The sequence below is a fragment of the Panthera leo genome, chromosome F2 (assembly GCF_018350215.1).
Source record: "Panthera leo isolate Ple1 chromosome F2, P.leo_Ple1_pat1.1, whole genome shotgun sequence".
NCBI lineage: Eukaryota > Metazoa > Chordata > Mammalia > Carnivora > Felidae > Panthera > Panthera leo.
This window is the reverse complement of record NC_056695.1, coordinates 1,730,716-1,755,465: the sequence shown is the minus strand read 5'-3', so window position 1 is coordinate 1,755,465 and position 24,750 is coordinate 1,730,716. Positions and strand designations below refer to the sequence as shown.

General features: G+C 44.1%; 1 long non-coding RNA gene across 1 annotated transcript; it reads right to left on the bottom strand.

Moving 5' to 3' along the window:
- Positions 1-482: 482 nt before the first annotated feature.
- Positions 483-24,520, bottom strand: LOC122210831. Its single transcript, XR_006198298.1, has 4 exons — positions 24,359-24,520; positions 23,074-23,196; positions 13,924-14,144; positions 483-1,345 (listed from the first exon to the last, which is right to left on the bottom strand). It is a non-coding gene; the product is annotated as an uncharacterized LOC122210831 (long non-coding RNA).
- Between the last annotated feature and the right edge of the window lie 230 nt (positions 24,521-24,750).

Here is a 24,750-nt window from a genome sequence, read left to right as displayed (position 1 = left end):
TCAAAGTTTGTCTTTAACAGCCCGAGTGAAGGAGTGGGGGGTGGAGGGAAAGGAAGGAAAATAAACCCCTGGGCCCAGTGAGATTCGTGAGACAGAGCAGAGATGCAAAGTCACCTCCTCTGCCAAAAGGGACTTCGGGACGCTTGTAAGCGGTGGCCCAAGTGCATATTATGGGATGGCTTTGGTGGAAATCAAACGCCTTGTGAACCCAACACTGAACGTCACTGCAGCATTCCGAAAATGAACCTCATCTGGGTTGCAGTAGAAAACCCGGGAAGGGGTCTGAAAGTACTTCATCCACGAATGTATGCCTTTGGTTTAAGAAAAGGAGAAAGAAAAAACCTCGAGGCACACGTATGGTTGGCCAAGCCCGTGTCATTAAAGAGGTGTGACTGTGGAAGTCACCGACGCAGGGGTGAGGAGAGAGGAGAAGACCAGACCTAGAGTGCAGAAGGCATCAAGTGTCCCTCAGCCCACTTCCCGTAGCCCCTGCTGTCACATCAGAACCAGACGTGCAAGGAGCGACGCACGGCCGTCTCCTGGGCTCGGCGTCGATGCCTTTAGCTTCTTACCTGCTGTTTGTAGTCGTTCTTTTTTCCTTTTTTGCAAATCTTCAGATTCCCTCCAGGTCCTGTAATTTCATCGTGTTCACATTTACAAATGACAGGTTCTGTTCCAGAGAAATCTAAGCGTGAGGTCACTGGGTTGCCCTGCTCCGTCACGCGATGCTCCCCTTCCCCAGGGGAGCCAGGCTGGGCATCGCTGTGTATTTTTTTACATGTCCTGCTTATGACAAAGGAATGTTCTTGATCTATCACAGTTAGTGAAACAGTAGGAGGTTCTTCTTTTGCCTGTTGTTGTTGTCGTCGTCGTCAGAAAAACTGCTGATTGCTTTCTGGCTAACAACTGTCTTGCTGTTGTCAAAGACCACTGTTTAAGTGATGAAGGCCAGCTGGTCGTCATAGGTTGGATGAGGCAACAGCATGTGCTGGGGGCTGACGCAGGCCCAGAGGTTCATCACCAACCCATGGGTGTATCATGAGCTTGATCAGAGATCTAGCTGCCAGCTCAAACCTTTTCGGAACCTGACGATTGTTAGGCAAGGGAACAAGAAAACAGTCCCTTAAATGAATGTCTTATTGCCTAGATATGCCCTATAGGCTTCATCCTTAACTTCGACCACTAAAGCCACCTTAGAAATTGGTCATGTGCTTTGCTAATTTAACAGCAAGAGAGAAGAGCAGCTGACAGTCACCATCCTGATACATATCGGTTCAAAGTTTTATCTTGCAACACAGTGGAAGTCTTGAGTGGACATCTTCCTGGGGATACTTGGAAGTGAACTCTAATAGAGACACAAGCAAAAGTGAACTGAGCCATGAGATCAAGGTCTACTGTTACATAATAAATCAGAGCTATGAAAACAGTGCTTCCTTGCTTGGAGTAAGGACCACTCCAAGTATTGGCCAACTTCAATGAGAAAAAGTTACAATATTCTAATGTGATTTTAATTACTTTCAACAATGTTCTAACATAATTTTCTTTACATAAAACCACACCGAGATCCTGTGTTATCTTTATAATGGCCAAGGATGTGAGGCCAGGGGGCTTTGGGACACATCACATGCACTTATGAAAGGACAACTATCTACTCCACGGGACATCATGATGTGTTTTGATGTGCCTTTGATGTAAATGAAATGTAAACCCAAGAGGCCCCAGCTGCTGAATTATTGTATAGACACCCAAAGGGTCATCCGGCTTTGTATAATCATCGTACGTGGAGCCTTTGGGATGTGAATAAAGTGCATTCTCTCTGATGTCATTTCCATAACAGTTAACTGCAACTTGTACATAGATGAAGCTCCGTGACTGGAAACCTGGCAATGGGATACTGTTTCAATTTTCCACATGAAAGACTCAGCTGTCAGACATAGCTAAAATTTCAAGATCAAAATTAAGCAATAAACCATAAGATGCAAAAGGAGAGGAAAAAAAAAAACAAAGCTGAGCAAGATGTAGGGGAAAGGATAAGAATGGGGTGTATTTTGACTGAACGGTCATGTTTTCCTTATTGGATTACACCACACCCTTTTTCTAAGTGTGCATTGAAAAGTTGGCTACAAATGTACATAAAAAAAAAAAAATCTCTGAAACTGCACTTGCTAAATCTTTCTGGACAATCGTTTGAATTTTAAATCAGGCTTAATTACAGTAAATCTTATTGCAAAAAATCAAGACAGTAGATAATTGGGCTTTTCTGGTTACCTAAATAGACTCCAAGATTTAAACCATTCACCGAAATACGATAAAAGTTATGGATGTAAAACATCCTATGATATGCTTTCTAATCATACCGTAAATGATTCAGGTCCACACATTCGTGGTCTTTCTGTAATTTTTTTCAGTGTAAGTGTTAGCCTGACTAGGTAGGGAAGTTCCTGTCATATGCTGAATCATCCCTTTATGAAAAGGGAGTTAGTGGATCCATGTATAATATAGACAGATTACAGTGAATCTTGAATCTTCTGGAATTATAAAGAAAACTGTGGGGGTGCCTGGGTGGCTCAGTCAGTTGGGCGTCCAACTTCGGCTCAGGTCATGATCTCCCAGTTCGTGGGTTTGAGCCCCGCGTTGGGCTCTCTGCTGTCATCACAGGGCCTGGAGCCTGCTTCGGATTCTGTGTCTCCCTCTCTGTGCCTCTCCCCTGCTTGCCAGCTCGCTCTTTCTCTCTCTCTCAAAAGTAAATAAAACACTTAAAAAAATAAGGAAAACCGTGTTTGTGTTGTAAGCGTTCATATGTGCATTTTTCTGCAGAGAAAGGGCAGTCCCCCCTTTATACTATCCACCAGTTATCTGACCTTAAAGAAGAGGGCTGTTACTGGCATAGCCATTTCATAGGTGTATTTTGTCTATTTATTAGTCAACGAATATGTATTAACTATATAAGTTCCAATGATAGATAAGCCAGATATATTGCCTGCCTGCTTTCAGGGATCTTTGGGCTCATTTGGGGATGCAGGCGTCAAGTGGTGTTATGGAAGAAGTTCAGTTTACTAACCAAACAGGTAAGACTTTCTGTCTCAACCCAGGGCATCAGGGTAGCATGCCCAGGAGATATGGTACGTTCTGACTTATTACAGTTATTATCCTTAATGTCCCACAGAGCATTCCATCTGTAGCGTCTTCCTTCTGACACAACCCCAGCAGACTTTGAGAGTGAGTGTTCTTAATTTCTTGAATGGCAAGATATTCTGGTCTTGGAGGCTTCGTGCCCCATACCTGGAATTAGCCGATCCTCTAAGAAGCTCTGGTCTCTTTCACTAGGAAATAACATTTAGAGATCATCATCTGTACGCTAGCAGTTCAAAATTTAATATTTTTTAAATAATAAAAAGAAACTCAAACTTTACACGGGAGGTTTAGTTCCCCAAATGCTAGAGTCAAATAAAAACGGTGTTATAGGAGATAGCATGAAATAATAGGAAGAAGATGGATAGATCGAAGCCCAAACCCAACGTCTCTCAGGTCTCCAAGTCGGTCTCTCTTAGGGCATCGCCTCATGTCCAAAATGGAGACATCATTGCCTTCTCCAGGATTGTGGTCGAGGTTAGATGAGGAGACGCAGTTAAAGCAGCTGGACCGCATAGATCGTGTCTCATTGCACTCGAAAGGCCACAGATGGCAAGACGCCCGTCAGCTTCCACGGCCACGCGTTGCCGTTAGAACAAAGGCCAAACACCACCTGGCTTGTGAAACTCTGCATGACCGGCCCAGAGCCCTCTGGTCTCACATCCTAGTGCCTCCTCTTGCTCTCGGTTCCAGCTTTACAGGCTCTTCCAGCAACTGGCTGCTGGCCCTTCCATAGGCTGCTGGAAGCTCTCTCCACAGGGTTCATGCCTCCATTGTTCAGACTTCATTTTAAATAACTCATTCTGGCAACGAAAAAAATGACTTCTTTGTTCTAACCTCTCAGTATGTGATACAGGAGGCTGTTGTTTTGGAACTTGGGTTATCAGATCATGTCTTTCCACATTCACCCAAATCTAACACTGTGTCTAAAGTCTCTGTTTGGAACTTGAAGATCAAAAGAGTCAAACTTCATGTAATGACACATTAGGGAGTGCTAACGGCAGGAGTATTTCCAAGCCCTTTCGTGAAAGCACGATCAGTTCTACCAGTGGAATATCACTTTCAGCATGGTGGTGGAAATTCTGGAAACCAAGATAAATTCCTCCCAAATTTTGGTAGTAACGTTAAAATATTTTTCTAAGCAATGATGGAGGTAGTTATAAAATGTTTTTATGGAAGTTAACTAGACATGTCTCTAAAAGGGTTGTAAATACTGCAGGTCCTTGAATTCTACGTCACAGAGAGCAAGTACTGTTTCCACTACTTATTGGGTGGGGCTCAAGGGGAAAACAACATATCTGGGCATCAGTTTTCTCTGCTACAAACTGGGACTAAGAACAGTCCCTACTTCATAAAATTGCTGCAAGGATCAAATAAAACAATGGAGGGAAAACAATTGCAGCATGGCCCGTGGAACTTCCGCTTTCAACCCGGATGGAAATAACAGGGGCCAATTGACCTTGCTGCCTGACCAACTCCCCCGCAAAATACACACAAATTATGTGAAGGAGAGATCTTGAAGACGCTAATATCAGACAACAATGAAAACTAATCCCCAAGAGATGCGAAACAGATTAGGGGAGTCCTGAGATTGCTCAGCTGACCACCCCGGGAGAGTTCCTGGCCACACCTCACAGGGAGGGGAACCCAAGCAAAGCTGGCAGACACCTGAGTTCAAAAGACGAAGCTGAGACTCTACAGAGATCAAGAAAGCTGGTGCTGGCGGAACTGGAGAGGAGAGAAAACTCTGTAAATCTGCAGACACAGACAGAGAATAGGGTTCATTCCCACCAGCCAGAGTGGAAAATATCATGACTCACCAGGCATTGGATAGAGTACTCGGAAGGGTTTTAACTCCAGAGGGGGAGTTAACTTGGGTTTTAATGGGGTTTTAACTCCACAGCCCAAGACTGAGTCCTACCTGGTGCAACCTGCCAAATCTTAAAAACAATACATGAAACAATGGACACAGATGTGCAAATTAGCAGACAAAGACACCAAGATGGTTAATTTAACTGTGTTTCTTATGTTCAAAAAGTGAAGTGGAGACTTGGAAGATACAAGCTAAGACTCAAGCTAACCTGCTATATTTGAAAATCATAACGCCTAAAATGGAAACGATACTGGATGGAATTAATGGCAGAATAGACATTGTTGAAGAAAATATTAGTGAACTCGAAAACAAAAACAGAATCTATCCAAAACGAACCTCAGAAAGGAAAAAGAATCGAAAATGAATAGAGCATAAATGAACTGTGAGACAACTTCCGTATAGGGGTTCCAAGAAGAGGGAGTGGCAACAGAAAAAAAATTAAAGGAATAAGTGGAATTTTCCCAAATTTGATGAAAACTACAAACTTAGAGGTGTAAGAAGGACACCAAACTCAAGCAATAAAAAGGGAAGAAAGTGGAGCAACGCACATCATCAAATTGCTCAAAATCAGCAAAATGAAGAGAAAAATCTCTAAAGCAGCCAGAAAGAAAATTGAAAAGACACACTACATAAAGGACCAAGAATAATAGGACAGCAGGGTTCTAGCCACAGGTAATACAAGCGAAGACAGCGGAGCAACGTATTTAAAATACCGTCAACATAGACTTCTATTCAGGGGAAGAGAGAGGAACCTTTCAAAACTGAAGGCTGAATAAAGACTTCATAAAGACCTATGAAAGCTGAGAGAATTCACCACCAGCCAACCTGCGCTATAAGAAATGATAAAGGAAATTCTTCAGGCAGTCAATTCATCAATGAAACAGGACAAGATTTATGGATCCAGTAAAAGAGCTTCAACATACACGAAGCAAAAACCAATAGAGCTGCAAGGTGACTCATGAGAGAAAAAAATTAATAAATTGGGCTTTATTAATATTAAAAACGTGGGGCCCCTGGGTGGCTCAGTCAGTAGAGCGTCCGCCTTCGGCTCAGGTCATGATCTCGCGGTTTGTGAGTTCGAGCCCCGTGTCGGGCTCTGTGCTGTCAGCTCTGAGCCTGAGGCTTGCTTCGGATTCTGTGTCTCCCTCTCTCTCTCTGCTCCTCCCTCGCTCATGCTCTGTCTCTCTCTCAAAAATAAATCAACATTAAAAAAAATGTTCCTCTGCAAAATATACTGTTAAGAGAATAACAAGTCAAGCCACAGGCTAGGAGAAAATATTTGCAAAACACATATCTGATAAAGGACCGGCATCCAAAAAATACAAATAACTCTTAAAACTCAGCCACAAATAACCCAGATTATAATGGGGAAAACAACTGAACACTTCACCAAAGAAGATGAACAGATGGCCAATAAGCATTCTGTATGAAGAGATGTTCGATATCAGTTTTCATTAGGAAACTGAAAATTAAAACAAGAATGAAATACCATTACACACATATTAAAATGTTTAAAGCTCAAAAAACAAACAACACCAATTTTTGGTGCATTTGTAGAGCAACAAGAACTCTGATTCATAAATGGTAAAAATACAAATGATCCAACCACTTTGGTAGATAGTTTGATAGTTTTTCATAAAAGTAAACACATCTTACCATATAATCCAGCAATTATCCTCCTACTGCATGGAAAATCTGTCCACAAAATCCCTGCACGTAAATTTTTAGAGAAGCTTTCTCAATAATCGCCCAAAATGGAAGCCACCAACATGTTCAACAGGTGAATGGATAGACAAACTGTAATACAGACTTACAATGAGATACTATTCGGTGATAAAAAGAAATGCAATGACAGGGATGAAACTTACACGAGAAAAAAGTTAGCTTGAAAATGCTGTCTAGTTTGGGGCACCTGGGTGGCTCAGTCGGTTAAGTATCTGACTCTTGGTTTCAGCTCAGGTCGTGATCTCACGGTTCGTGAGTTAGAGCCCCGCATCGGGCCCTGTGCTGATAGGAGCCTTCTTGGCATTCTCTGTCTCTGTCTCTGTCTCTGTGTCTGTCTGCCTTTCTCTCTCCCTCTCCCTCAGAATAAACTTTAAAGAATGCTATCTAGTTTACGATTTCATTTACATGACATTCTAGAAAAGGCGGTGCAATAGGTTGAAAACAGATTGATGGTTGCCAGCAGTGTGGGGACAGGAAAGAGTGAAAAGGTGAAGTACAGGGATATGGTGAGGTGGAAAAAGTATTCTGTGCCATACTATATTGGCAGATCTATGACCCTATCCATTTACCAAAATCCATAGAACTTCATAGCGACAAAGAGTGAACAATCGTGTATGAAAATTCTCATAAATGTATTTAGAAGGTCGAGGAATTCCAGGACGAACACACAGTGTGTATGCAAGAACTTCAGGGAAGAAGGGGAGGAGAAAAGCGGTGCTGACCTAATTCACTTCAGATGCGAGTGGACGGTGTAAGACAAATGGCAAAAGAAACTGTCTAGCTGGAGAACGGTACTCTAGCTGATGAAGTTGTTTCCCATAGGGTATCAGTTAGCAACTCTGAAGCCACTATACGTGCGTACTGGAATGGGACAATTACGTAAATGGATGGTGGATCCTGGAACCCAGTTTTCTCGCTGTTGGAGTAGAGGTCATAGACAAGCAAGGGAAGGCTAAAATGCTCTCTATGGTAATGGATGACGTTTGAGACGTAAGCATGGACTCATGTTTAGCTTCCCAAGATGCAGATGATTTCATATGGAATTATGTATAGTTATGCATACAAATGTGTAGTATGGACCTTATTTCCCTACTCTGTCTAGTGGGGGGTTAGAATAAAACGTTCCAGTAGCCCTGTGCACACCCGCTGCCCAAATCTTGGTCTTTAATACCATTTGCCAAAGGAACTGGAGCTCATTAGAAACGCCTGGTTATAGGCCTGGGGCAGGAAATACGCAATATGGGCCAGGAGCATTTTGTAGTACCCGAAAATAATGATGCGCTGAATGACAGTAACAACAACGTAACAAAACCCCACAGTGATGGGGTATGGAGAAAGGGATACAGGGGCCAGCAAAAGAGTTCCCAACGGCCAATGCCACGACGATCTGAGCAACAGAATAAGCCAAAACATAAACAAATATCTGTGATTCCATAATGATATAAATAAATCATGGAATAGGTAAATAAATGGAGAAGAGATAAATCTCTACTACAAAGAATTCCAAATAATTTATATGGCTACTTCTCCCCCTCAGTGAGATGGGACCTAACTCCCCACCCTTTAAGGGTGGGTTTCACAAAGGGACCTGTTTCCAAAGAGTATAGGTATGAAAAGCGGGCGTGGGGGTGGGGGTGGGGGTGGGAGGAGTAACTTTATGGAGAGAAACCAGACAAACGTCCTGTCAGCCAGGTAATCGGGTTGACATTAGAAGCGATAGGTCATTTTTAAGAGTGTGTACCCTCGATATGATGTGATGAGAATGTCCCTTTGGCTCTGTGGTCTTCCTCCCCAAAATTCATAACACCAGTCTCATCATGAAAAAAAAAAAAATCAGACAAATGCCATCAGTCTATAAAAATACCTGACCAGTACTCCTCAAAACTATCCATGCCATCAAAATCAAGGGAAGTCTGAGAATCTGTCATAGACGAAAGGAACATAAAGATATATATGATGATTAAATGTGATGTGCTGCTCTGGATGGGAAGGCATTAGGGAAAACCAAGGAAACCTGAATGAAGTATGGACTTTAGTGAATAATGTATCAACATTGGTTTATTGGTTGTGACAATGTTAACAATAGGGGAAACTGGGTGCAGAGTATATAGGAGTCACCTGTACTATGTTTGCATTTAAAACTTCTAAAATGAAAAGTTTACGAAAAAAATAACTACTTTTTAAAAGCAGTGCTTGGAAGGTGATTTATTTACCCTTGGTATTAATTGATCTTTATTATTATTATGTTTATTCTTAATTAGTAATGGCTCATCGATTAATATTAGTAAGCACCTATTAGTTTAAGCATTTACTCGTTTTACTGTCAGTGAGAATCTCACACGAAAGACTTGAATCTCTTAAGGTAAGGCGGTGTCCTATAGCCAAGCCAGGGACAGACAGATTGTGAGGGACCCATGACGTACATCATTCTAGAGATGCTTATTTTAAAAGTAAAAGTACAATGCCATGCGTACAAAATCAGGGTCAGTGGCTTTAAAGGCTTGCTTTGCAACTTGCAGGCCCTACCGCTCCCCTTCCTCGTTCACCTCTGCATCAACCTATACAAGTATCTCTCACCCAACCGAGCGGTGAGTTCGCGAGGTCAGGAAATTTACCGACCGTTTCTGAGAACGGAGTGTGCGAATTACAGAACTTTAACCCTGGCAATTTAACAGGCCCCATGAAAAGGAACCAACTGGCAGAAAATTAAGTAGATTAAGACGTAGGCTAAAGACTGTAACAAGAGGCAACACGTTAATCCAAGCCAGTCATACAAAAAGCAGGCATGTAGGCACCCTGTGGACCTGTGCCTAAAATGATACCCCGTGGTCGGTTTGCATCCGAATCCTGAGACCTAACAATCGCCGAAAGGGAACGGAAGTCGTTCCCGTAGCTCTCTCGGCCAAGTGTGGTGCTTTCATATCCTGATTCAGCATCTCCGACTGTCAGGCATGGTCCTGGTAGTTTTGCAGGGGAAGTAAAGAAACGCACAGCTTGATCAAAGGCCTGTCCCCAAACGACGCGCAGGTCTAGACACGAGTGCGAGCGCAAGCCATCTTCTGTGCTAACGCCACTCGCCTGTGATACCAGGTCCCCTCACCGGTCGGAACACACAGGTAATTAGCTGCTGTGTAAGCCGAAGGGTCCCAACGTGTTCGAGCAGGTCGGCCTCAAGGGTTTAAGATGCACCTGTTTACGATTAGCTACAATGGATTCCATACACCACACCTCATTTCTCGGAGGGAAGGAAGAACTTGTTTGAGCAAATCGCCGCCTTTTCTCTCCTCCAGGTTTGTTGGTTATCGACAGAGCCATTTCAAACCCGTTCACCTGGTCTGCTTTTAACGTTCTTTCACTCCCAGCCGGCTGCAAAGTAATGTCTCTACACTGCCCAGTTAAACTCACCAAATAACTCCTTCCCTTCACTTGGCTGTCAGAGGGAAACCTGGCCGGCCCCCCGGAATGTGTTGACACCACAACAGCGCACCTGCCCTGGACTGTAGACCCCAGGAGCTGTGCTGTGTCACTTCTTCTCATCAGAGCTAGAGCCAAACGCGAGGAAGAGACGGGACTCTAGCTCCCTCAGAGAGCTTCCCACGGGAGGCTTTGGGTGTCGTTCCTATCCAAGAGGTGCACCCATGTGGGGCGGTGCACCCAAGACCAGGGAGCAATCTGCATAGACTCATGAGCACAGTGTGGACAAGTTCCCATGCCATTGTGACTGATAGAGCTGGGAGCCAAAGAGGAATGGGATCCTTGAATATTTTGTCATCATCTTTATCTACCCGATGATAATTCCAAAGCGACCATCCAACATTAAGAGCGAATTGGATCTTGTTTCTTTTTTTTTTTTTTTTTTTTTAATCTTTATTTTTGAGAGAGAGAGAGAGAGAGAGAGAGACAGATCGTGAGCAGGGGAGGAACAGAGACAAATGGAGACGCAGAATCCGAAGCTGGCTCCAGGCTCCAAGCTGTCAGAACAGAGCCCGATGCGGGCCTCGAACCCACAAACCGCGAGATCATGACCTGAGCCGAAGTCGGACGCGTAACTGACTGAGCCACCCAGGCGCCCCGGATCTTGTTTCTTTCGAGCGTACCTGATCTCTCTCTCTAACTTGACTTCAGAAGATAAATACTTGTTGGAATTCTTCACTGTGCAACAGATATGGATATCATCCCCACTCCCGCAACACATATGCACTTGAGATCCAGGGCGGCAGGCATGGGGGCCGGGGGTGGGGGGCTGCAGAGTTACCGTGCTGAATTTCGCAGGCCACCCACTGAACCACAGGGTCAATTCAGAGCTTGCCAACCCACCTTCAGGTGTGAGAACTGAGACTGAGGAGGCAGAGCTAGAGAAAGGGATGTTCACCCTCAAGAATTTTTTCAGAACTTCTCCAATTAAAAAGACCCACCCCTTTCCCCATAGCCCGGTCAACCTTGGAGAGTTTCAGTAAGAAGGCAAAAGCATGGTCCGGCAGCCCAACCTAAAAACAGATGTCTTCCTCCAGGCTCTGGAGTCCTCAGACACACTGGGACTCCTCTGTCAGCCTGTGACATGGGTGCTGGCCAGGTCTGGTAACGATTTCTCTGTGATCTCTGCAGATCCATAGAAACCTAGCTAGATCGCAGGGGCAGCACTTGTCCTGAAAACAGTGATCCGGGCCCCGGCCCGTCTCCATCTTCTTCTTCGGCCGTCCGTCGCTGCCCTTACATCCTCTGCCCCTCAGCAATTATACTTTGATGTACTTAGTGAGAATTTGAGGTGTCAGGCTTCTGGGGAAAATTTAGGCAGCTGACGGAAAAGATGATGGAGCAGAAGGTCATTTTTAGATCCCTGAAAAGAGTCACCTGGCCAAGGATAGCAGTGATTCCTCAAATTAAGTAGTGCATCAGAATCGCCTGGAAAACTATGACAAAAAGACAGGTCCCATGCCCAGAGGTTCTGACTGACTGAGACTGGAGTTGGGCTGCCTGCCTTTGGGATCCTAGCAAAATTGGAGAATCACTTGGTAGGGTGACTGTCAGGTGCCCCAGTGTGCCAAGACCCTTTGGCACTGGGATCTACACTGAGTGTCTGAGTTGTCATTCTAGTTAAGTTCCACTAGGATGGACACAGTTCATTTACTCAACAAATATTTATTAAATGCTTACTGAACAGAAATATTAGGGAAATAGAGAGATGGAAATCTATACATGTAAATCTCCCCCGAGACTATGTCTCAAAAGTTTAAGTGGCCTGCAGTTTCAGGAAAAAAAAATGGTATTTAAACATTGGACCTCTTTTTCATGTTATGTAAACCAATGCCAGGATCCAGCACTTTCCAGAAACTAAAACACATCCGCACGCAACTAGTTACGTCCATTTGGAGGAAATTATAAGCCAGCTTTTAGTTGAAGGTTTTTCACCCCAACTTCCCCCAAATTCACATTTCAGGATCAAGTTTATTAAGAAGCAAGCATCTAGGGTTGTAGACTACAAAATGATACACAACTAAGGAATCATTGAATCCTACGTTTAAGGTATTTCTATTTCCTTTCACCAAGAATTTTTCCTTTCCTCCTTTTCTCCGTGCCTCGGTTTTGCCACAAAGAATCCTGTTTTTCTTTGGCATGGATTAGGAAAGAGATCATAATTATGTGATATTGAATTTCCTGAATATGGGTGCTGTCTGTTAAGCACCTGTCTTAAGAAAATAAAGCTGGGGAGAATTCCACCGTGGCATTGGGAAGTCCAGGTAAGTCTGTCTTGAGGTGTCTCTTTGTTGATGACAGGATTCTCCTCCGTTTTCACTGAAGGCATGGCACGCTTCTGGACTCACATATTTGTCATGTTCACCCCGGACTTTCTTGGCTGACATTGATCTCAAACAGGGTAAATGGAAGGTTCTTGTCTCTGGTGAGGGTCAAAATCCAGAATGTCTCAGCTGCCGCCTCCGGTCGACCAAGCCGAGGGCCTCAGCTCCGGCCCTCTGCGACTCCTTCAGACATATTCTTTTGTCTTCATTTCACCCACATTTCAAAATGCCTGTTCCGCCTGGATAATTTCACACAAGCTCAGTGAATAAAGCGTAAAAGGGAATTCAGAAATACAATGTGATCTAAATGAAACCGTCTCCCTTTAAACAAAGAAAGGTGATTTCACTGGGCCAGGCTCTGTGGCATAAACAGAGGTTAAAGGACACGGCGTGGGGCTTCCTTAAGCACAAACTCTCATCCTAGGAACTTCTAAGTGTCCAGAGACCAGTGCCATCCAACCTGCGTTCTGTGACAATGGAACGACGCTGCGTACCTGTGCCGTCCGATAGGGAGCCACCGGTCACAGTGACTACTGAGCACCTGAAACGGGGCTGGTGTGACCAAGGAACTAAAGTGTTAGTTTCCTTTAACATTAGTTAATTTAACCTTAAATACCCAGATGTGGCTGGTGGCCACTGGATGGCACAGTGCAGCTCTGGATTCCAGTCTGGAGGGGATCAGGGGCCCTTTGAAAGGCTTATGTGAGAATAAAACAGCGTGTCCATCGATGCCTCAGGAGTCAGGACCTGCAGCTCAGATCCGTTCTAGTGACCGTATGAGGCAATCCAATGCCACCAGAATGGCATCCTTGCCCCCTTTTCTCCCAGAGGGCACAAGGGCGCATGGTTGGCTCAGGAGCACACAGAGGGCGGGTCCTCCACCTTCTCCACTGAGGGCTTGAGCACCACCCTAAGCCAGAAAGAACTTCCTCCTGCTCTGAAGAAGTTTGGAATCAAGTCCATCTGGAATTTACTCTATTCTCACCTACCTAAAAGTTTCACTTAAGTGGCTGCCTCAAGCATGGTGTCTTCCGGTGCATAGCAAGAGGGATTGCCTAATCTAGGAGAAAATATTGAGGGGGAAAACACACTTGGGAATGACACCTACAGAGCCAGATTGAGAATCTTAAGTAGGCTCCTGAAAATCTGATTTGATTTGATTTTTAGTGTGTGTGTGTGTTTGTGTGTGTGTGTGTGTGTGAGAGAGAGACAGAGAGAGAGAGAGAGACAGAGACAGAGAGAGAGAATCTCAAGTAGGCTCCATGCTCATTGCGAGCCCAACACAGGGACTCATCCCACAACCCAGGGATCATGACCTGAGCTGAAAGCGAGTCAGACACTCAACCAAATGAACCACCCAGGCGGCCCATGAAAATCTGATTTTAAAACCATTACCTTACAAAGTGGGGGCACGGGGGCACGGGATTCATCACAGCGTCTTCTTTCCCAAAGTCTTTGACGCTTTTACAGGAGAGCTGGAGGTAGTTTGAAGCGTGCATTTTCTGGAGTGTTCAGTTCGGTTCACAAACCAAACTGCGGGATGAAGCAGGTGTCGGTGCTCCGGCAGAAGGGAAGAGAACGAGGTGACGGTGAGCCAAGGGGAGGGAAGCAGAAGGCTAAGGGAAGAGCAAAGAGGGAGAAGGGCACGGAGGGAACAGGACTGGAGTTTCTAAGGGGCAAAGAGGCCGCTAATAACCAAGGCTATTTCTGAATAAACCCATTTCTATCAGTTCTGGAAATAGACTTTTTCCACCCCATCTAAACCACTCCACGTAGGATGACTTGGGGATTCAACGGATTGGATCAGCAAGCACTATTCTGCGCGTTCGGCACGATCCTAGGTCTGGCAACGCGACCCCGCCTCAGACACCAGCTCTGTTTCCTGCCGGTTCACATCCACAAAATCACACGTGCCCTAATTTCCATCACAGCCTGGTGACACAACCATTAGGAAAGGGGAAACTCTCTGGACAATGACTTGCTTATGAAAATACACAGCCCTTCACACAGTCCTAGGTTTTGACGCACCGATTGCACTCCCCAGACTCCATCCTGGGTCAGTAAAGAAAATAGAGGTGTCCACAGGATTTTAAGGATTTAAGTGTTGAGAAATGTTGAGTGAAAAAATAACGGAAACAGAAACAAAATTTAAAGAAGCAAAAAATAAATTATGGCACATTCAGTACGATGGAGTAAATGTGGCCACTTAAAATCTACAAGAGGAGCTGGCATTCATGACACACATAGTGTGTGCAGTGTAGCCTTTATAGCCATAACACAGAGAATCCTTACGACCACCATATGAGAAAGATCCTATTTTTCAAAGTACCATTTTACAGGACGCTGTAACGGAGGAGAACATAGTTAGCAGCCATAGGTTAGAGCTTAGATCTTATGTGATTACGGAATCTTGAGCTCCTTCCCTGCCTCCCACTCATGATTTCTAACGACATGGGTAAATGCTTATATCATCATATGGAACAGCATGATTCCTATTTTTTAATCACACACACACACACACACACACACACACACACACACACATACACGGTCATGCTTTAGTATAGACACACTAGAGAGGTACCAGACAAATAAAATTTGTGCGGATGTGTGTATATGTGTAACCAGAAGCAAATATCACCAAACGTTAATAATGGCATATTTTGGGGTGCCCGAGTGGCTCAGTCAGTTAAGGGTCTGACTTCACCTCAGGTCATGATCTCACGGTCCGTGAGTTCAAGCCCCATGTCAGGCTCTGTGCTGACAGCTCGGAGCCTGGAGCCTGCTTTGGATTCTGTGTCTCCCTCTCTCTCTGCCCCTCCTCTGCTTGAACTCTCTCTCTCTCTCTCTCTCTCAAAATAAACATTTAAAAAAATAATAATGGCATATTTTTTCAAATTCATAAAATAATTTTGAATTTATTTTTTATGTTTCTTTCCCTAAGCGTTCAATACTATATGTTACTTTTATAATTAAAAAATAAGCATCATCAAAATTTGCTACAGAAAGGAAAAAATGTTTACCTATCATTTAATTTTGATTTTTGTACCTAAGTCTATTTGCATGCTAAATAACTTTTAAACTTTAAAGCAGAATACAAACACTAATAATTTTATTATTCACTTTATGCTTTGATTTTAGTGAATCTGTTTAGCCATGCATGTTTTCAAAACCTTTCTAACCCACTCATCTTGCTGGAGAAACTTTTATCCTGTCTTTGGATGCATTTTAGAAACAGGTATAGAAATCACAAAGTACCTTGAAACAATGAATTTATTGTGGACATTGCTATATACTCATTTCTTTCTGGTCAAAAGTAGTTTGTAAAACCAGTTGCTACAGTACTGCTTTATGAATAGTCTTCCAAAATCCCTGTTCATTTTTCTCTTTTAACAATTTGGTACCAAACCTCAATTCTTTGGAAGTCGTTTGGTTCCCTCAGATGTATTTTGGAATGTGCAAACTGTCCAAATAATAAAACTTTTTGATAACTTGAACGGCTAAAACGAAAAGTCCCTTACAATGCCCACATATATTAACTCTTCATCAACTGTCTTTATTGTGCAGCCCGAGTCTAGCTGTATTGTTGACCATCAAGAATGTCAGATCTGACTATATAATAATGAAGGGGACAATCCGACAAGAAGATAGAAAAATTGTGAATGTTTATTCACCCAACATAGAAACACCCAAATACATAGAACAGTTAATAACAAACATAAAGAAACTAATCAATAATAACACAATAATAGTAAGGGACTCTAACCCTAATTACCTCGATGAACAGAGTATCCAAACAGAAAATCAACATGGAAACAGTGGCTTTGAATGACACATTGGACCAGATGGGTTTAACAGTTATATTCAGAATGTTCCATCTAACACAGCAAAATACACATTCTTTTCAAGTTCACACAAAACATTCTCCAGAATAGATCACATATCAGCCATGAAACAAGCCTCAACAAATACAAAAAGACTGAAGTCATACCATGCATCTTTGCTGACCACAACACTATGAAACCAGAAATCAACCACAAGAAGAAATTTGGAAAAATCACAAATACATGGAGTTAAATAACATGCTACTAAACAACGAATGGGTCACGAAATAAATCAAAGCAGAATTAAAAAATTACATGGAAACAAATGAAAATGACACAATGGTCCAAAACCTTGGGGATGCAGCCAATGCAATACAAAGAGGGAAGTTTATAGCAATACAGGCATACCTTGAGAAGCAAGAAAAATCTCAAATAAACAACCTAACCTTACACCTAAAGGAGCTAGAAAAAGAACAAACAAAATCCCAAACCAGCAGAAAGAAGGAAATAATAAAGATTACAGCAGAAATAAATGATACAGAAACTTTAAAAAAAAAAACCAATAGAACAGACCATTGAAACCAGGAGCTGGATCTTTGAAAAGATCAACAAAAGTGATAAACCTCTAGCCAGATTCACAAAAAAGAAAAGAAAAGAAAGAAAAGAAAAGAAAGAAAAGAAAAAAAAAGAAGGAAAGAAAAGAAAAAAGAAAGAAAGAAAAGAAAACAGGCAGAGAGAGAGGACTCAAACAAAATTGCAAATGAAAGAGGAGAAGTAACAACCAACACCACAGAAATATAAACAATTGTAAGAGGATATGATGAAAAACTATAGGCTAACAAATCAGACCACCTAAAAGAAATGGATAAATTTCTAGAAACATATAACATTTATCTCTAATAATGAAGCACCAGAAAGAGAAATTAAGAAAACAATCCCATTGCAGAAAAAATAATAAGATACCTAGGGGTAAACTAACCAAGGAGGTGAAAGACCTGTACTCTGAAAACCATAAAACATTGATAAAAGAAATCAAAGATGAGACAAAGAAATAGAAAGACATTCCATGCTCATGGATTGGAAGAACAAATATTGTTAAAATGTCCCTACTACCTAAAGCAATTTACACATTTAATGCAATCCTTATCAAAACGCCAAAAGCATTTTTCATGGAACTAGAACAAGCAATCCTAAAATTTATATGGAACCAAAGAAGACCCCAAATAGCCAAAGCAATCTTGAAAAAGAAAAGCAAATCTGGAGGTATCACAATTCCAGATTTCAAGTTATATTACAAAGCTGTAGTGGCTGAAACGGTATAGTACTGACACAAAAATAGACACATAGAACAGTGGAACAGAATAGAAAACTCAGAAATAAACACACAATTATATGGTTCATTAATCTTTGACAAAGCAGGAAAGAATATCCAAATGGGGAAAAGACAGTCTTTTCAACAAATGATGTTGGGAAAATTGGTCAGCCACATACAGAAGAATAAAACTGGACCACTTTCTTACAGCCTACACAAAAATAAACTCAAAATGGATTGAAGATCTAAATGTGAGACTGGAAACTATAAACAATCTTTGAAGAGAGCACAGGCAGCAATGTCTCTGACATCAGTCATAGCAACATTTGTCTAGGTATGTCTCCTGAGGCAAAGGAAATAAAAACAAAAATAAACTATTGGGAATTCATCAGACTAGTTTCTGTACAGCAAAGGAAACAGTCAACAAAACTAAAAGGCAACCGACAGAATGGGAGAAGATATTTGCAAGTGACAAACCTGATAAAGGATTAGTATACAAAATATAGAAAGAACTGATACAACTCAACACCCATAAAACAAATAATCCAATTCAAAATGGGCAGAAGACATGAACAGACATTTTCCCAAAGAAGACATCCAGATGGCCAACAGATGCATGAAAAGATACTCAGCATCATTCATCATCAGGGAAATGCAAATCAAAACCACAATGGGATATCGCCTCACACCTGTCAGGACAGCTAAAATAAAAAACACAAGAAACAACAAGCGTTGGTGAGGGTGTGGAGAAAAAGGAAACTAACTTGCACTGTTAACGGGAATGCAAATTGATGCAACCACTGTGGAAAACAGGATGGAGGTTCCTTAAAAAATTAAAAATAGAGCTACCATTGATCCAGTAACTTCAGTTCTAGGTATTTACCTAAAGAATATGAAGACACTAGTTTGGAAAAATACAGGCACCCCTATGTTGGTAGCAGCATTACTGACAACAGCAAAATATGGAAGCAGCCCAAGTCAAAATATGGAAGCAGCCCACGTGTCCGTAGATTGATGAATGGATACAGAAATTGTGATATGTATGTATGTATGTATGTATTATGTATATATATGTATATGTGTGTATACATATACATACGTGTGTATATATACATATACATGTAGATATATATGTATACATACATACAGTGGAATATTATTCAGCTACAAAAAGGAATGAAATCTTGCCATTTACAACAAGATGGATGGAGCTAGAGAGTAAAATAACAAATGAAGTAAGTCAGAGAAACAGATATCATATGATTTCACTCATCTGTGGAATTTAAGAAACAAAACAAACAAGCAAAGGGGAAAAAACAGAGAGAGAGAAACCAAGAAACACGCTCTTAATTATAGAACACAAACTGATGGTTACCAGAGGGGAGGGGAGCGTGGGGATGGGTGAAACAGGTGATGGGGATTAAGGAGTGCACTTGTCTCGAGGAGCGCACGGTGACATATGGAAACGTTGAATTACTATAGCTTACACCTGAAACTAATATAACACTGTATGGTAACTGGAATTAAAAAAAAAAAAGAAAGAAAGAAAGCAGGGTCTGGATGAACGCTTCGACATTCCACCCTAAATTTGACCCCACCAAGGAGGGAGCGTGTCCTCGGAATCTGTCTGGGGGTGCCCGTCATCTTCTGGAATCCAGTGGCCCTTATCAGGTGCTTTCAAGAAACCACTCTGGGACGGGTGGTAATTGTGTTCCTATCAGTGTCAAACATACCAGAGCTCAGCAGGTGATTGGGAAGAGTTTCAAAGAGCTGATGACAGGAGTGAAGCAGGGTGCTTACCCTGCTGCCTCCTCGGACCCCTCGGTCCTCCCTCTCTGGACTGGCTCGGAACCTGCAACCCAGGCCGGGTCCCTCCTGTGTTTCCAGGGTTTAGTCCAGCTTCATCATCTTGTCCCCTCCCATTTTCCTCCCGAGATATACAAAGTAAACGTTTTTCTAACCCCATTTCCAGACCTGCTTGAAAGGGGTTAGTGGGCAGGCGCATGCACGCATAGACACACACACACACACACACACACACACACACACACCCCTCATATCCTTGTGTTGCAAACTCCGAGTCATATGCGCTTGGACTCTGGCTCCCCTTTCTTTGCCAAGATTCAGATTACTGAGCAAGCGGGAAGAGTTGAGCCAAAGCAAATCAAGCGATTCCACAGGCACGTTGTGAGGTGCACAGCTAGCACTTCTGGTATTGTGTGATTAAGGCTGTAACAAACATCACACAGGGAATTAGCCTCCAGATTGGGACAGAAATAAATCTGCTTGGCTTCGAAAGTCTTCCTTAAAGAGAAATATTTTGCTTCCAGTATCTGTGCAAGAGGGAGAAAGCCTGCTGTCCTTGACACAGGAAGTAGATAACACCTGTCAGGAGAATTCGAACCACCTGCTTGGGGTGCCTGGGGGGATTAAGCCTGCAGCTGGCCACACGCTCTCCCACTTCTGGGCCGCACCTTCGGGGCTACAGACGAGTTTCAGAGTGGGCAGAATTTCTTATATTCGGCATTTAAGACCCCAGATATACAAATCATTACAAATTGTGGAATTTCCCCCAAGGGAGAAAGAGAAGTTAAACTCCCCACCTTCAGGATATCACAGTTTAGTGTTTTACAAGCTAACAGTCAACATGGCATCCTCGTTTCCCATATAAAAAAGCACAATAGTAAAACACAGGTCCCAGTACACTGTGTCTGTTCTTCAGAACTGAAAGCAACCCAGAACCTTTACCCTCAGACTCATGCATAAGAGATTAACCGAAATGCCAAAAGTAACAGCTTCCATTGGATTCCTCTACCCGGCTATAAGGCTGCTCTATGTTATTCTTGGGAAAGCCCTTCCTGGCTTGAACGAACGTCAACGCTTAACGGACTTTTACCACAAGCATTCTTTTTCTTTATGTTATTTTTAAATCTTTAATGAATGCTGAAGACTGAAGGAGGCAGAAAGGTTGGCCCTGGAACCGTACCCTCACACCCACTTTTGCCGTTGAAAAGCCTGAGATGAAGTGGGCAGTTCACTCCCAAATCTTTTTTGCGAAGCACTTCGAGATGGATTTGGGATCTGCCCTTGACGACCTGAAACTAGCAAGAAATAGGGAAAGCATAAAACGGAGGGAAATGAGCTTAGAATCAAGCTCTTGTGGGCCATTTCACTGGGGAGGGGGGAGGAGGAAGGGGATAGGCAGAGTTGGCTGTGCTGCTTCCTCATGGCCACGGTCCACTTGTCCCTCTCTCCTTGCATGCGTCGTAAGAGCCATCCACCTCTTCTTATGAAAATACAGAACACAACTGTTTCATTACAGTTGCAGCTATTGCAAAAGGATATTGCAAACATGAAGTCACCTTCTAAACATAAAAATGGATGCATGAGGTCACATGCCTACAACATAAGAAAAGCAATTGAAATGCAGAACCAAAAGTCTTCTCTTCCCATGCCTTTGTGTGAATTCTTTGTGTAAATGTGTACCACATGTCGGGCTGTTTACAGAGAAAAGGATTTTGCTTTCTGAATCACACGTATGGTAGACATGCCAACTCTGATGGAAAGGAAACTGGAGAAATGGCTCGCCCAGTGATGCCTGTGTTCCTGAACGGGGCCCACGGGCCACCAAGCGTCAGTTACGGCCAGGCGTGGCTCGGGAAAGGTCAAGAAAACACCTGACTCGCAACTCCAGTGAGTCACGATGCCTCTGAGGCAAAGGGATACCTGTGCCAAAGCATGAACCGTCTTCCTACGGTCTTCCGACAGGCTGGGCGGGAACTGAAGAGGACCGCAGAGCATGAGGGGAAAACTCAATGGCTCTGCACACACTCCCCACGTCCCTGTAGGCTGCGGCTCATATGCACACCCTGCACATACACACATAGATGCACATCCCACTCATACCCAGACGTAGTCTCGAGAATACCAGAGGGTGTGTTGGTGCCAGGACGCCCACTGGAGCCGCCCTTTTCGCTTCGTCGCAAAGGGTTTGTGGAGGAAGGAGGTTAATGGTAAGCGGGAGGGACAGAAGAAAGGAAACTGGGGATGAATTGGCCTCTCTCCCATCTTCCTCTTCTCACGTCTCTGAAGAAGAGATGCCCATACTTGCCAAGACGGACTGCTACACCTGTGCCAGGAACGACACCCCCCCCCCACCCGCACACACACACCAACGACCCTGAGCATCAGCTGACTCCTTTCCCAACTGGCCTTCAGCCTCTCCTTCACCACCGAAGCCTCCCCTCCACGTCAAAGGTTCACTTAGCAATTATAACCCTGATGACAGCGAACACTGATTGAACATTTACCATACGCCAGTTTTCAGCTTGGCCCTTTGTGTGCGTTTCCCCCGTTAAATCTTAAAGTTATCCCATTTTAATGCCCGCTTTAGAAATAAAGAAAATGAGGCTCAGGATTGTTAACCCACACAAAATCAAACAGAGCTCTGTTGCCCAGGACCCAAGCAGCCTGACTCCAATTCCACGCTCAGAATTGCCAATAAGTACCTCCCATCTCAGAAACCAAAGCCGAACTTCCCTGACTGGCCATACTTCTCAATCGTTCCATCATCCCTATTCCAACTACAGGGACACGGCTACTTTCTGCAAGCTTTCTGGTCTACCTACCATCCAGGTCTCTAGGCGGTCCTCCCTTCCTGTGGCTGCCCTGCTCTCCCCATTCGGAACGTCCTTCCATGTTTCCTTGCCTCCTCCCTCAGATGCCTCTTACTGTCCCTCGGTCTGGGCTTACACCCATTCATCGACTAGCCCCTCCACCTCAGGCTCACGTCTTTCTCCTGAGCTTCATACCCATACGTATGTCCAGGGGACACCTCCAGTGGGTCCAGAAATACTCAGTTTCCCCCGACCCCTTCCCTCACATTTGCCACACTCCACCTCACCACCCCCGTGGTCAGCCCCGGCACCCGCCTCCTCTTTCAAATCTGAACCCTCATCTCCTCACGCCTCTGCTGACACAATCAAGTCGCCCACCTCTGGTTCCTCCCTCCTTCCAGTTGCAGCTCCTTCCACCTGTCCCTGGACAATGCCTTGGCCTTCCATACCTGCTACATCGGCCTCTGTCCTGGTCTCCTTGCTCCACACTGAACTGAGAGTGATCGTCTTGAATCCCGAACCTGAGAGCATTGAAAGGTGCCCGTGACTCCCATTAGTACAGGATGAGGTCTACATTCCTCAGCCGGCTACACGGGATCCTTCATTTTCTGGGCCACTGCACATGTATGTGGCTCATCACTCACTATTTTCCCCTCGGACCCCATGCTCCAGTCTTCAGATGGCCCACAGTTCTGCTCCCGCCCACATCGCTTAATTTGCCTGAGTGACTTTCGACTTGCTCCCAAGCGCCCAGGCACCAGCTCTTCTGGGACTCCTTGGACAATTTCCATACCTGTCCATATCTTCTGTTGTGTCTACCAAGTGTCCCTCCGTTCCGTCTTCTGTGACGAGTTACCGAACGCTGACTATGGGCCGGACACCACGTCGAGATCCGGGTGTTCAAAACTTCACGGAGCTTGGGATCCATGGGAGGGAAAGGAAGAGACAGAAGTCAAGTGACAGACACTGCCGGCCCACACCAGCAGAGCCTCCCGTGGCTTTGCAGTCCTTCAGGAGCTGAGTGTGAGACGGGGTGGGAAGAAAAGGGAAACCAGTAACCTGTATTTCTTTCGGCCTCCACTGCACTTCAACCCACATACAGGTTTCAAGGCCTGAAATAACATCTGCGAACCTCCTTGCTACCATCCCCAGGGTTATGATAGACCACCACAAATGCAGTCACTCAAGTTTTAGAATTACATAGAAATTTAATTTTCACAATCTGTAACTTCTTTAAAAGGCTTTGCTTCGGTTTGCCTGACATACTTCTGAGTGTCTTTCACTGGGGCACACAAGCAAGGCTTGTGTTTTTAAACATCTTAATCTTGTCTGGAATAAATGATGATAAGAGCACATGTGACCATGGCTGTCCACACAGGTGTTCAGGGTGGCCGGGACAGCCCAAGCTGCATCTGCAGGAACAAGGCTCGACTCCCTCTACTTCCTGCAATTCTTGCCTAGTAACGCCATCCTCCACACTTCGGGGATTTCGCTGGTTTCATGCGAGTGGATTTAAGACCCAGCACCTCACATGACCTGGTTTTAATCTCTCTAAGTGTTGAGGAAGGAGGGCAGCTTGTGCAAATTGCAACCAGCCACAGAGCCAATTGTCGTGGGAAAGACAGACAGAGACACGTGGGCCCAGCCTCGTCGCCCTCTGACCAGTAGAAAAGAAAGATCCTGAAACGAACACACCCAGAAAAGCTGAAATACTACCCTGTTAGAAATCTCATGTGATCAATACAATCAATATAAGTGTGAGGTCTTCTTGGGTTTTTGTTGTTCTTTACTTGTGGGATTGCATGGTTAGAAAAAGAGAGGGGAGCTCCTGGGACAGACAGGTGGGGAATGTGGATGCTCTTACTGTCTTTGTTTCCCTCTAACTTCCTCTTCCGGTATTAATGGGAACTGATCCCTTTTGAAACCAAAAGGCCCCAAAGGAAACGTGATCATTAAGCCTCTACTGTGTCCCTGTCAGTTGTTCTCATCTGTAAGGAAATAGGCGGCTGTCTCCATCCTGATGCCAGTTTGAAAATTGTTTCTGCATAGACATGAAAAAGTGGTGTTCACGCACTTACCTCTCCCACACCGGGGCCCAGCCTCGGAGGCCCGGACAGCTGATGGCGCCCCCCAGGAGCGCTCCTGGCCCGGTCCCTCAGCCCACTGGGTGGGCACACAGGGACACGAGAGATCCTCTCCAGTGGGGAGCAAATCCCTCCTGGGAGGTGTGAGGACCGGCAAGCTGGATTCTCCTCCTCACCAAACCCAGCAGGTGCCTGGGAAACCTTCAAGGAAGGAGAAGAGCTTTTCGCCCCACTGTCCTTTCCAGAGGGACCTTGAGTCCTGAAACCCACCTCCCATGTTCAAAGAACCCTCTATTTTGGCTGCACGTGAAGATCCGTTTTTCACATGTTATCTGTGCAACAGATTCCGAAGGGATGTGACAAGTCACAGGCCTGCCCTTTTTTAG